Source organism: Oryx dammah, unplaced genomic scaffold (genome assembly GCF_014754425.2).
Source record: "Oryx dammah isolate SB20612 unplaced genomic scaffold, SCBI_Odam_1.1 HiC_scaffold_10, whole genome shotgun sequence".
Classification (NCBI taxonomy): Eukaryota; Metazoa; Chordata; class Mammalia; order Artiodactyla; family Bovidae; genus Oryx; species Oryx dammah.
In genome coordinates this window covers 82,167,365-82,179,578 of record NW_024070194.1, presented here as the reverse complement: position 1 = coordinate 82,179,578, position 12,214 = coordinate 82,167,365, and the positions used below count along the sequence as shown (strand labels likewise).

Genomic DNA, 12,214 nt, shown 5'->3' with positions numbered 1-12,214 from the left:
TGTTAATTTATTATGCATAACATGATCAAACAAGAGGCCACAAGACAGAACAAGCAGACTATGCTCTTTCAAAGGTAAAAGAGAAATGCAAAGATGCTAAATCGTGGCCCTTCCTGAGAATTAATTTTGCCCCCAGGATTCTTACCAATTAGGTCTTTTCATCTTGGAGGTATCAGAGGCAGAGGAGAGCACACAGCACCAAATCCATGGCACAGAGTTCAGCACACAGTATTCTACCTGGGGGCGTGGAATCAAAAACCCAGCACCGAGAAGGAGTCATGCACAGACACAAGATTTATGGAGACCATGCAGGGAAAGAAAATATATGGGTTACATGTCATACCACTCTGGATGCAACCATTTTTCACACAGCAGAAACTGAGAGAGAAGACAAAGGAGAAAGACAAAGAAAAGTGGGGAGGGGCTTTCCCTGGTGGTTTAGTGGTTAAGAATCTGCTTCCAATGCAGGGGATAAGGGTTTGATCCCTGGTGGGGGAACTAAGATCCCACAAGCCACAGGGCAATTAAGTTTGCAAGTCACAACTACTGAGCCCGGGAGCCACATCTAGAGAGAAGCCCGAGCCCCACAATGAAAGATCCCAAATGCCACAATTAAGACCCACCATAGCCACAAAAAAAAAAAAAAAAAAAAACAGAGAAGGCAATGGCACCCCACTCCAGTACTCTTGCCTGGAAAATCCCATGGATGGAGGAGCCTGGTGGGCTGCAGTCCATGGGGTCACAAAGAGTCGGACATGACTGGGTGACTTCACTTTCACTGTTCACTTTCATGCATTGGAGAATGAAATGGCAACTCACTCCAGTGTTCTTGCCTGGAGAATCCCAGGGACAGAGGAGCCTGGTGGGCTGCCATCTATCGGGTCACACAGAGTCAGACATGACTGAAGCGACTTAGCAGAAGCAGCATAGCCAAAAAATAATCAATTAAAAATATTTAAAAAAAGAAAAGTGGGGAAAGTAAAGGTAAAATCGAGAAAGAGAAGGTTGGAGCCTCCTCCTGGCCACCTGGCTGACCCCTCGTCAGCAACTCAGCAGCCACTCAGCATTAGCACTCTCTCAGCATCCCTGCTGTCTCTACAGTGATTTAATGTGATTCTGATGGATGTCACTAGTTCATGAGTGCTTCCTGGAGTTGGGCACTGTTGTTGCTAACTCCATTATCCAGATGAGAATATAGTGCTTCTGAGATTGTTAATAATCTGTCCCAAATCACTGAGTTGCTAAAATTGTGGGATCAGGCATTGAACCTAGGCTGTTTCAGGCCCAAGTGTGTGCTCTTGGTGAGCAAAGTAAAAACTAAGATGGTGTTTAATGGAGCAGAACATGAACATGTATTGAGTATTTAATATATACCTGGCATGTAATCCTCACAACAGTCCTGCAAGGGAGGTATCATTATTCCCATTTTATAGATGAAGAAACTGAGGCTCAGTGCTCATTTTGGCAGCACATATACTTAAATTGGAATGATACAAAGAAGATTAGTATGGCCCCTGCTCAAGGATGACATGCAAATTGGTGAAGCATTTCATATTTTTATGGCAGAAACCATCACAACATTGTAAAGCGATTTTCCTCCAATTAAGAATAATGTTTAAAAAGTATGAATAAAACAGGGAACATTTTTTAAAAATTGAGGCTCAGAGAGGTTAAGTAACTTATCTAAAGTTGCACTGCAAAGGCCCGGTCTGGGGCACTTCACCTCCTCTCAGTGTCTATGCTGAGAGTTTTGTACTTTCTCTCTGAAATAAATCCTGTTTGCTTGCTACCATGAAAAAGAAAAAAAAAAAAAAGGCCAGGTCTCTCAGACTGAAAAGCCCATATTCCATTTTTTTTTAAAATACATTGTTGTTTTGCTCCTAAATTTTATTTATTTATTTATTTGGCTTCTTCAGGTCTTCACTGTGTCATGCGGAATCTGTTTTCCTGACCAGGAATCAAACTCAGGCCCCTACATTGAGACTAGTGTCTTAGCCACTGGACCACCAGGGAAGTCCCCCATATTCTTTCTTATACTTTCTTGCAAATGGAATTCTCAGGAATTTCACGGTTTGAACTAGGTAATTAAAAATCTCTCCTTTATATATTTTTAGATCTGCACATCCAAACCAAACACCTAGTATATTTGTCAGAATTTGAAAGAAGTCTATTAAAGACTGTTTGCAAGAAAACCACTGCATAAACTATGTTTTATAAATTCTTCAGTTTTAATTAATCAGGTTTTCTAAAGTTCAAAGAGAAAAAAAGGAGACAGAAACCAGTTTTTAATGATTTAGAATTAGGATTCATGAATACACTGGATTCTTTTTTGGTATTAGGGGAAAGCAGAGAGTAAATGTGGTGGGAAACTATGAGGGTCCATAGATTCAGACTTTAGCCTGGAAGAGACATTAAAGAGGTATTTCAGGGACTTCCCTGGTGGGCCAGTGGCTAAGACTCTGTGCTCCCAATGCAGAGGGTGTGGGTTCAATCCCTGGTCAGGGAAGTAGATCCCACATGCCACAAGGAAGACTGAAGATCTTATGTGCTGCAACTAAGACCCAGTGCACTGAAATAAATATTTAATAAATAAAATAAATATTTAAAAGAAACCTCAATTATTTAAAAAAAAAAAAAAAGATGCAATTCTAACTTATTTTAGAAATAGCTTGAGTGTCTGCTAGTCAACTGGAGAGCAAAGGCCAGAACCTGGAGTTTCCCAATTCTTAAACGATTGTTTTTTCTTAGACATGAACCATAAATCGCTTTAGAGAATACTCCTTTCTCCTCTTCTCTTAATTCAGATGGTGGGGGAAAAGTGAGAAACCTTCAGTTCAGTTCAGTCGCTCAGTCGTGTCCCACTCTTTGCAACCCCATGAATCACAGCACGTCAGGCCTTCCTGTCCATCATCAACTCCCGGAGTTCACTCAAACTCACATCCATCGAGTCGGTGATGCCATCCAGCCATCTCATCCTCTGTTGTCCCCTTCTCCTCCTGCCCCCAATCCCTGCCAGCATCAGAGTCTTTTCCAATGAGTCAACTCTTCGCATGAGGTGGCCAAAGTACTGGAGTTTCAGCTTTAGCATCATTTCTTCCAAAGAAATCCCGGGGCTGATCTCTCAGAATGGACTGGTTGGATCTCCTTGCAGTCCAAGGGACTCTCAAGAATCTTCTCCAACAGCACAGTTCAAAAGCATCAATTCTTCAGTGTTCAGCTTTCTTCACAGTCCAACTCTCACATCCACACATGACCACTGAAAAAACCATAGCCTTGACTAGATGGACCTTTGTTGGCAAAGTAATGTCTCTGCTTTTCAATATGCTATCTAGGTTGGTCATAACTTTCCTTCCAAGGAGTAAGAGTCTTTTAATTTCACGGTTGCAGTCACCATCTGCAGTGATTTTGGAGCCCAAAAAAATTAAGTCTGACTCTGTTTCCACTGTTTTCCCCTCTATTTCCCATGAAGTGATGGGACCAGATGCCATGATCTTTGTTTTCTGAATGTTGAGCTTTAAGCCAACTTTTTCACTCTCCTCTTTCACTTTCAAAGATACCAATGCAACATTTCATGCAGAGATGGGCTCGATAAAGGACAGAAATGGTATGGACCTAACAGAAGCAGAAGATATTAAGAAGAGGTGGCAAGAATACACAGAAGAACTGCACAAAAAAGATCTTCACAACCAAGATAATCACGATGGTATGATCACTCATCTAGAGCCAGACATCTTGGAATGTGAAGTCAAGTGGGCCTTAGAAAGCATCACTATGAACAAAGCTAGTGGAGGTGATGGAATTCCAGTTGAGTTATTGCAAATCCTGAAAGGTGATGCTGTGAAAGTGCTGCACTCAATATGCCAGCAAATTTGAAAAACTCAGCAGTGGCCACAGAACTGGAAAAGGTCAGTTTTCATTCCAGTCCCAAAGAAAGGCAATGCCAAAGAATGCTCAAGTGAAAGTGAAAGTGAAGTTGCTCAGTCATGTCCGACTCTTAACGACCCCATGGACTGAAGCCTACCAGGCTCCTCCCTCCATGGGATTCTCCAGGCAAGAGTACTGGAGTGGGTTGCCATTTCCTTCTCCAGGGGATCTTCCCGACCCAGGGATTGAACCCGGGTCTCCCGCATTCCAGGCAGATGCTTTAACCTCTGAGCCACCAGGGAAGCCCAAACTACCGCACAATTGCACTCATCTCACACGCTCAAAATTCTCAAAAATGCTCAAAATTCTCCAAGCCAGGCTTCAGCAGTACATGAACCATGAATTTCCAGATGTTCAAGCTGGTTTTAGAAAAGTCAGAGGAACCAGAGATCAAATTGCCAACATCCACTGGATCACAGAAAAAGCAAGAGAGTTCCAGAAAAACATCTATTTCTGCTTTATTGACTATGCCAAAGCCTTTGACTGTGTGGATCACAACAAACTGTGGAAAATTCTGAAAGAGATGGGAATACCAGACCACCTGACCTGCCTCTTGAGAAACCTATGCAGGTCAGGAAGCAACAGTTAGAACTGGACATGGAACAACAGACTGGTTCCAAATAGGAAAAGGAGTACGTCAAGGCTGTATACTGTCACCCTGCTTATTTAACTTATATGCAGAGTATATCATGAGAAATGCTGGGCTGGAAGAAGCACAAGCTGGAATCAAGATTGCTGGGAGAGAGCTTAAAGACTATTAAAAAACAATCAGAACATTAAGAATCAAGTTATCCTGGAAGGAGGTCAAGATGGTAACCACGGAAGCTGGAGTTAAGGGGAGGAGCATCAGGCAAGATAAGTTATTATCTAAAGCAATTAGAGTAAGCAAGCAATTAGAAGCTTTTGTTACTTGTGTTTCGCTGAACACTGTGAACAGAAAGCTTTTTGAAATCCTTGGCTAAATCAAAACCTGGAAAGTGAGGATTTCTAACCTTCAAGAAAAAATGCTGAGCATGAAATAAAAAGGTATTTGTTTTTATACTTAACTTGGTAGGAAAAAGGAAAGAAAAAAAAAAGATGTCAGCTCAGCTGGGTCCCAATTCCAGCCCTGGGAAGCCCAAAGCCCAGCCCTCTTGGTTTTATTTTCAAGGATAGCAATTTTTCCCTCCCTTGGCCAAGTTCAGTGTGTAGGATCTTAGTTCCCTTACCAAGGATCAAACCTTCACCCCCTGGAAGCGTGAAGTCTTAACCACTGGACTGCCAGGGAAGTCCCACCCTCCCCACCTTGGTTTTTGTAAATAGTCTTGAAGGACTTTCTTGGTTTCTAGACTTCTGAGATCTTGCTTCCATGTGTAAATTGAGTACAATTTCCTCAAGAGATGGAAGGCAGGCTTTACATCCCAGTAATAGGGAACAAATTTGACTGGGAATGGCTGGGTTACTATCTAACACTGACATGTCATTTTCCCCTGCCGGGGCTCAGCCTCCCTCCATCCAGCTGGCTTTTCTTTCCCAGTCTTATTTCTTTCCTTTTCTCCCTCTGCCCCGCCTCCCCTCTCCTTGCAGGAGCAGAAACAAGAAACTCTTCCTCTAATCTCCAGCCGGGCAGGTTTTCCCTCCCCTGGAGTCCAGGTGCCTGTAGCATTTGCTCCTCAGTGGCTTTCCCCCAAGGAGACAGCTCCCTCCTTCCTCTTCCCAAAAAGGAATCGTGGGGCCAGCTGTAAAGATTTTTAAAAATTATTTTTTTCACGTCTTTACTCAGGATGGGAAAATCTCTGAAGTTTAAGGTGGCACCTGGCTGTCCTGTAGTGCTTGTATTTTTTCCAAGGCTTCGTTCTGTCTGGAATTTTATTATAATAACTAATGATGGGACTTTCTTAATGGTCCAGTGGTTAAGATTCTGAGCTTCCAATGCAGGGGGTCACAGGTTCAATCCCTGGTCAGGGAATTAGATCCCACATGCCACATGGTGTGGCCAAAAAGGAAAACAAACAAACAACCACCACAACAAAAAACTAATGGGAATGAACATACCTTGATGTTTATGTAATTTTAATAAATCACCTTCAAAATGATAAAACATTAGTAATCAAATAGACAGAGATTCACTCAGTCGTGTCCAACTCTTTGGGACCCCACAGACTGTAGCCCACGAGGCTCCTCTGTCCATAGGATTTTCCCAGGCAAGAATATTGGAATGGGTTATCATTTCCTCTCCCAGGGGAGTCTTCCCGACCCAGGGATCAAACCCGTGTCTTCAGTATTGGCAGGTGGATTCTTTACCACTGAGCCACATGAGAAGGCTAGCTTCTACCAATGATTCACACCAAAAGGTGGTTCAATGAAGCAGCTATGATGAGGCAGTGCTAGAATTCAAAGGGGAATCAGGTCCCCTTGAAACTCAAACCTAATAATAGTAGAAAACATCACCCACTCACAGCAATATACACAGATTTGAAACCGTTTCCTTGCGAATGTTTCTGTTTTGGGGGATAATTCTATTATTTGAAGGCTCTAAGTAGTGACAGGCAAACAGAGAAGATGCCTCAGTGACCTGATAGCCATGCCCTGGAGAGAGAGCCGAGAGACGGGTCCCCAACCCCTCTCTGATGATCTGAGGTGGAGCTGATGTAATAATAATAGAAATAAAGTACACAATAAATGTAATGCACTTGAATCATCCTGAAACCATCCCCCATTCTCCAATTCATGTAAAAAATTATCTTTCATGAAACTGGTCCCTAGTGCCAAAAAGTTTGGGGATATTCAGAGGAATGTTCTTTGTCCTTCACACCTGCGCTTTTTTCCTTCTAACCTCCCCATCTCACAAAGCTTTAACTTCTCCTGGCATCACACTCCTCTTCCCACTTTGAGGGGCAGGGTGCACGCCAGTGCTCAGGCCTCAGGTCCTCCCTGGGCGCTGGTGATCTGTCCTTCTCATCCTGGCTTTGTAAGGCGCTCCCCTAAGTTTTTCCTGCTCCCTTGTTTCTCTGCTGCTGTTGCTAAGTCGCTTCAGTCGTGTCCGACTCTGTGCGACCCCATAGACGGCAGCCCACCAGGCTCCCCTGTCCCCGGGGTTCTCCAGGCAAGAACACTGGAGTGGGTTGCCATTTCCTTCTCCAATGCAGGAAAGGGAAAAGTGAAAGAAGTCGCCCAGTCATGTCCGACTCTTAGCGATCCCATAGACTGCAGCCTACCAGGCTCCTCTGTCCATGGGATTTTCCAGGCAAGAGTTTCTCCTGAATCTTCCTAGATAAACCTGTCTAAATGATGCAAGAATTTTCTATCTAATGAATCTGTGATTTTCACCACTTTAATCACACCTGGGCTGTGTCTACCACACTCTCTCCACAGCTGCACTTGTCGTTTCTGTTTCGTTCTCAGCTTTCTCTTTAACACTGGAGTACAGCCGATTAACAATGGTGTGATGGTTTCAGGTGGACAGCAAAGGGACTCAGACATACGTAGTCATGTGTCCATTCTCCCCCAGACCCCTCTCCCATCCAGGCTGCCACATAACATTAAGCAGAGTTCCCTGTGCTGTACAGTAGGTCCTTCATTATCCATTTTATTGTCAGATTTTATTTACTCCTTACTTTCTTTATGTCCCCTAAATGAATCTCCTCAAAACCCAGTTCCTCTCGTCTCAGGCCCCATAGCTAGTATTTCATTTTCACAATCACATTGCCTCATGTAGGAGGTTGCTCCTTTCCTCCGAGGGTGGGCGGGGGGGGAGGGCAAACTGGCGCAGTGGAGGGAGGGGGCCTTAGCCACCTGCAGCCTGCAGCCTGAACAGCCACAAGGCTCCCCCAGGGGCAGAGTGATACAGGCTCTGCCTGCCAACACAGGAGACACAGTAGACTCGGGTTTGATCCCTGGGTCTGAAAGATCTCCTGGAGTAGGAAATGGCAACCCACTGCAGTATTCTTGTCTGGAAAATCCCATGGAAAGGAGGAGCCTGGTAGGCTACGGTCCACGGGGTTGCAAAGAGTCAGACAAGACTGAGCATGCACACACACCACAGACACCAATGTGGAGTCAAACATCCCAGCTCACTTTCGGAGGGTTTAATTATGCCTTAATGCTCCTCATTATAATTAAGCAGAAATCGTGATTCTAATGAGCATATTTACAGAAACCACACAAGTATGCTTCCCTGGTGGCTCAGATGGTAAAGAACCCACCTGCAATGCAGGTGACCCAGGTTCAATCCCTGGGTCAGAAGATCCCCTGGAGGAGGACATGGCAACCCACTCCAGTATTCTTGCCTGGAGAATTCCATGGACAGAGAAGCCTGGAGGGCTACAGTCCACAGGGTCTCAAAGAGTCAGACATGACTGAGCAAATAACACACACAAGTAGATCCATATAATCGCACACTTCACCTACTTGTACCTTAATGATGTTCCATCCTTGTTTACTTTACCCTGGTTTCCCTTTCAGGTTGAATGAGCACAACTTTTGAAGTCTTTAATTGATGACTATTTTAACTTAAGCAAGCCCTGCTGGAGGGTGACAGATGGTGAATGTCAAAAACCCAGAGGGAGGGTTTCTGCTTAGCCTTTGATTTTTGTTTTGTTTTTTAAGCCAGAGAAATGTCCGATTGTGCTCATAGTTTGTCAGAGAAGGCAATGGCAACCCACTCCAGTGTTCTTGCCTGGAGAATCCTAGGGATGGGAGAGCCTGGTGGGCTGCCGTCGATGGTTGCACAGAGTCGGACACGACTGACGCGACTTAGCAGCAGCAGCAGCTCATAGTTTGTAAGCATACGTCACCAACTTTTATCTTCCTGCAAATTCCCTGTTCTCCCCCAGATTTCTCTTCTACTTCTGGCTAAGGAGGGGCTGGGCAACTAGGCAGCCGCATGCCTGAGTGGCTCCGGCGATAAGCCTCATAGTTATTTTTCTCAATTAAGGTTTTCACTGACAATTTTACCGTTCCATTTTAAGCTTCTTCATTCCCTTGGGCCTCGGTACATATGTCTATGATAAGTCTCATCCCGTCCAACCAGATTGTCTCCTCAGAATATAGACTAACCTATTTCAAAAAGCTCATCTCTCTCTCTCTCTCTTTGGAACATAACACTCGAAAATGCATTGAAACAGAAAGTAATTAAGCTTTAAAGGAGAGCTATAAAAGTGATTTATTCATGAGTACACACTTATCCTTCTCCCAATTGACACCCATTGTATATTAATTTTTCTTTAGTGTGTATCTGCAGCCTTTTTCTAAATCTTTACTACTAATGGAAACTTTTTATTCCAACCTTATTTCCTTCTGCTTGGCCCCAAAGACTCTCATGTGTGCTGAAAGGGATCTACTGGGGATACAGAACCAGGGTTTCAGAATTTGGGAAATTCTGCTCTGAAATAATAATGCTCCCTAGTCACAACCACTGACTTTTATTAGGTTGTCAATTAGCTATTTGTTTAATTAGGGAAAGAAATTTTCTTAATTCTTTTTTTTTTTTTTCCTGAAGTTATCTGGTGACAGAACAGCTATGGAACACATATTGGGCTGGCCAAAACATTTGGGTTTTTCCATAAGATGTTAAGGAAAAATCAGAATCAAGTTATTGGCCAACTCAATATCCTTTTCTTGGGCTTGCCAGGTGGTGCCAGTGGTAAAGAATTCTCCTGCCAATGCAGGAGATGCAAGAGAAGATGGGCTTGATCCCTGGGTCAGGAAGATCCCCTGGAATAGAAAAAGGCAATCCATTCCAGTATTCTTGCCTGGAAACTGCAGACAGAGGAGCCTGGTGGGCTACAGTCCATGGGACCGCAGAGTTGGATACAACTGAGCAACTAAGCACAGCACAATACCTTTTTCTTAGGTCAGTGGAACTTGCATTCTACAGAGAACTTGCATTCTACAGAGAACTTGCATTCTTTGTAATTTCTATAGAGAAATTTCTATAGGCTCCCCTCTGTGACCCCAAAGGACTCACAGAAGAAGAAAGAAACAATGATAATAATACTTCCTTTATATTGTATAGTTTTCAAAGCAGATTCACACACATCAATCCATCCAAGCTTTAAAAAAAAAAAAAAAAAAAAAAACGAGGCTCAGAGAGATTAAATAAAGGGCATCTTCAAGGTCACACACCTAGCCAGTCAGTGTCAGAGACCAGAATTTAAACCATTTACTTGATGGTTCCCATTAAAAAAAAAATCAATCTCAAGAATAGGATTATAGAGATCCAGCATTTTTTATTAACATTATGGAGGGGAATGTTTTGTAAGCAATACTTACCAGCGACTGTGCTTTTCTTAGTTTAGATCTGTCCTGTGATTTATTTTTCTTATCATGTGACTGTCGGTTGAAAGCTGGGTTCATTTCATGTCTTTTCCTTCTTCTGTTAACTGGAGAGCATTGGGAAAATTATAAATATCATTTTAAAGCTTTGGTGGTTGGCATAGCTCTTTGTCTATTTGATTTTGTTGTTCCTGCGGTTTAAAAGATTATCTTCACTCAGCTGGAAAGAAGCCAAGTGTTTATCAATAGAGAAGGGGTTGAATAAACTCTGACACGTCCACACAATGGAGGACTGTGGGCTGTAAAAAAGGAGGCCAGAGTATTTCTTCATATACCTGTGGAGTGAGCTCCTGGATATATTGTTACATGAAGAAAGAAAGTGGGATAAAGTGGTATGTATTGTGCGACACCATTTCTTTCAGAAAGGGGTGCATGTGTCTGTATTTGTTTATATTTTTTTCATCTGCCTCACTTCCCCTCCTTTATGATTTTTTTAAATGTAAGGACATTTTAAAAAATAGTTTACCTATCCGTAGGATTCCCCTGTGATCCAATTAGGAACAGGGAACAGTATTGGAGACTTCTCCAGATACACTTTGTTTTGTATATTTGACTTTGGAACCATTTCAAAATTATGAAATAAAAGAAAAAATATTCCAAAAATCTAAAAACAGCTGGTGGTGTCACCCCACACAAAGGAATAACTTCATGAGACTTTAACACATTCATTTGTCTGAACAGCCTTAGCAGAACATATCCTAAGGACAAAACCACAGGCAAAGACATCCTAAACTGTTTTCAGTAACCTTATTGTTTGTATTAACATTAATATTTGTTTTTTAAAGTGATTGCATAAAAGAGACACAGATGTGTAGAGCGGACTTTTGGACTCTGAGGGAGAGGGAGAGGGTGGGATGATTTGGGAGAATGGCATTGAAACATGTATACTATCATGTAAGAAACGAATCACCAGTCTATGTTCGATGCAGGATGCTTGGGGCTGGTGCACGGGGATGATCCAGAGGGATGATATGTACACCCGTGGCGGATTCATGTCAATGTATGCTAAAACCAATACAGTATTGTAAAGTAAAATAAAGCAAAATATAAAAATTTAAAAAAAGTGATTGCATATACTAGGATAAAGTATGGATTCACATTATTATTATTATGAGTATATACCTTCAGGCTAAAAGCAAAATGAACCAGAAACAAACATTGATTTGTTTTGACAATGACATGAATTAGCAATTCAGAAATTACTTCCAGAATTTGTTAAGTAAATGTATACTCTCTGTATGTACTTCATATAATACATTTTTTATACAAGATTATGCTGCACTGTGCTTAGTCGCTCAGTTGTGTCCAACTCTTTGTGACTCCATGGATTGTAGCCCGCCAGGCTCCTCTGTCCCTGGGGATTCTCCAGGCAAGAATACTGGAGTGGGTTACCATGTCCTCCTCTAGGGGATCTTCTCAACCCAGGGATGGAACACAGGTCTCCCGCATTGCAGGTGGGTTCTGAGCCACCAGGGAAGCCCATACAAAATTGTGTATGTACATATATATGTCACAGAAGGGAGGTGCAAATACAGAAAAGACTGTTATGAACCCTATGGTGCTGGATTGGAATCTGAGGTATTAAAATATTAAAAGAAGCTGTAAGAAAAGCATTACAGCTACAAAATGCAAACAAATCCTAAAGAAAAGGTCAAACTTACCAATAAAGGTTCATTTACTTTCATTCACTTTTTGCTTCTTGGGGCTTCCCTGGTGGCTCAGCCATAAAGAATCCACCTGCAATGCAGCAGATGCAGTTTTGATCCCTGGGTTGAGAAGATCCCCTGGAGAAGAGAATGGCAACCCACTCCAGTATTCTTGCCTGGAGAGCCCCCATGGACAGAGGAGTCTGGTGGGCTGCACTCCATGGGGTTGCACAGAGTCTGACATGACTCAGCGACTAAACCCCCATCACCAGTGAAACGCATTTGCATTTCACAGTAGCTTCTGTTTTCATCTTTTCATAGACCAAAGT

At 42.7% G+C, this 12,214-nt stretch overlaps 1 non-coding gene across 1 annotated transcript; it reads left to right on the top strand.

The window, feature by feature from the left end:
• The first annotated feature begins 1,452 nt into the window (after window positions 1-1,452).
• On the top strand, window positions 1,453-1,559 carry LOC120869627. Its single transcript, XR_005722595.1, has one exon. It is a non-coding gene; the product is annotated as a U6 spliceosomal RNA (small nuclear RNA).
• Window positions 1,560-12,214: the final 10,655 nt, after the last annotated feature.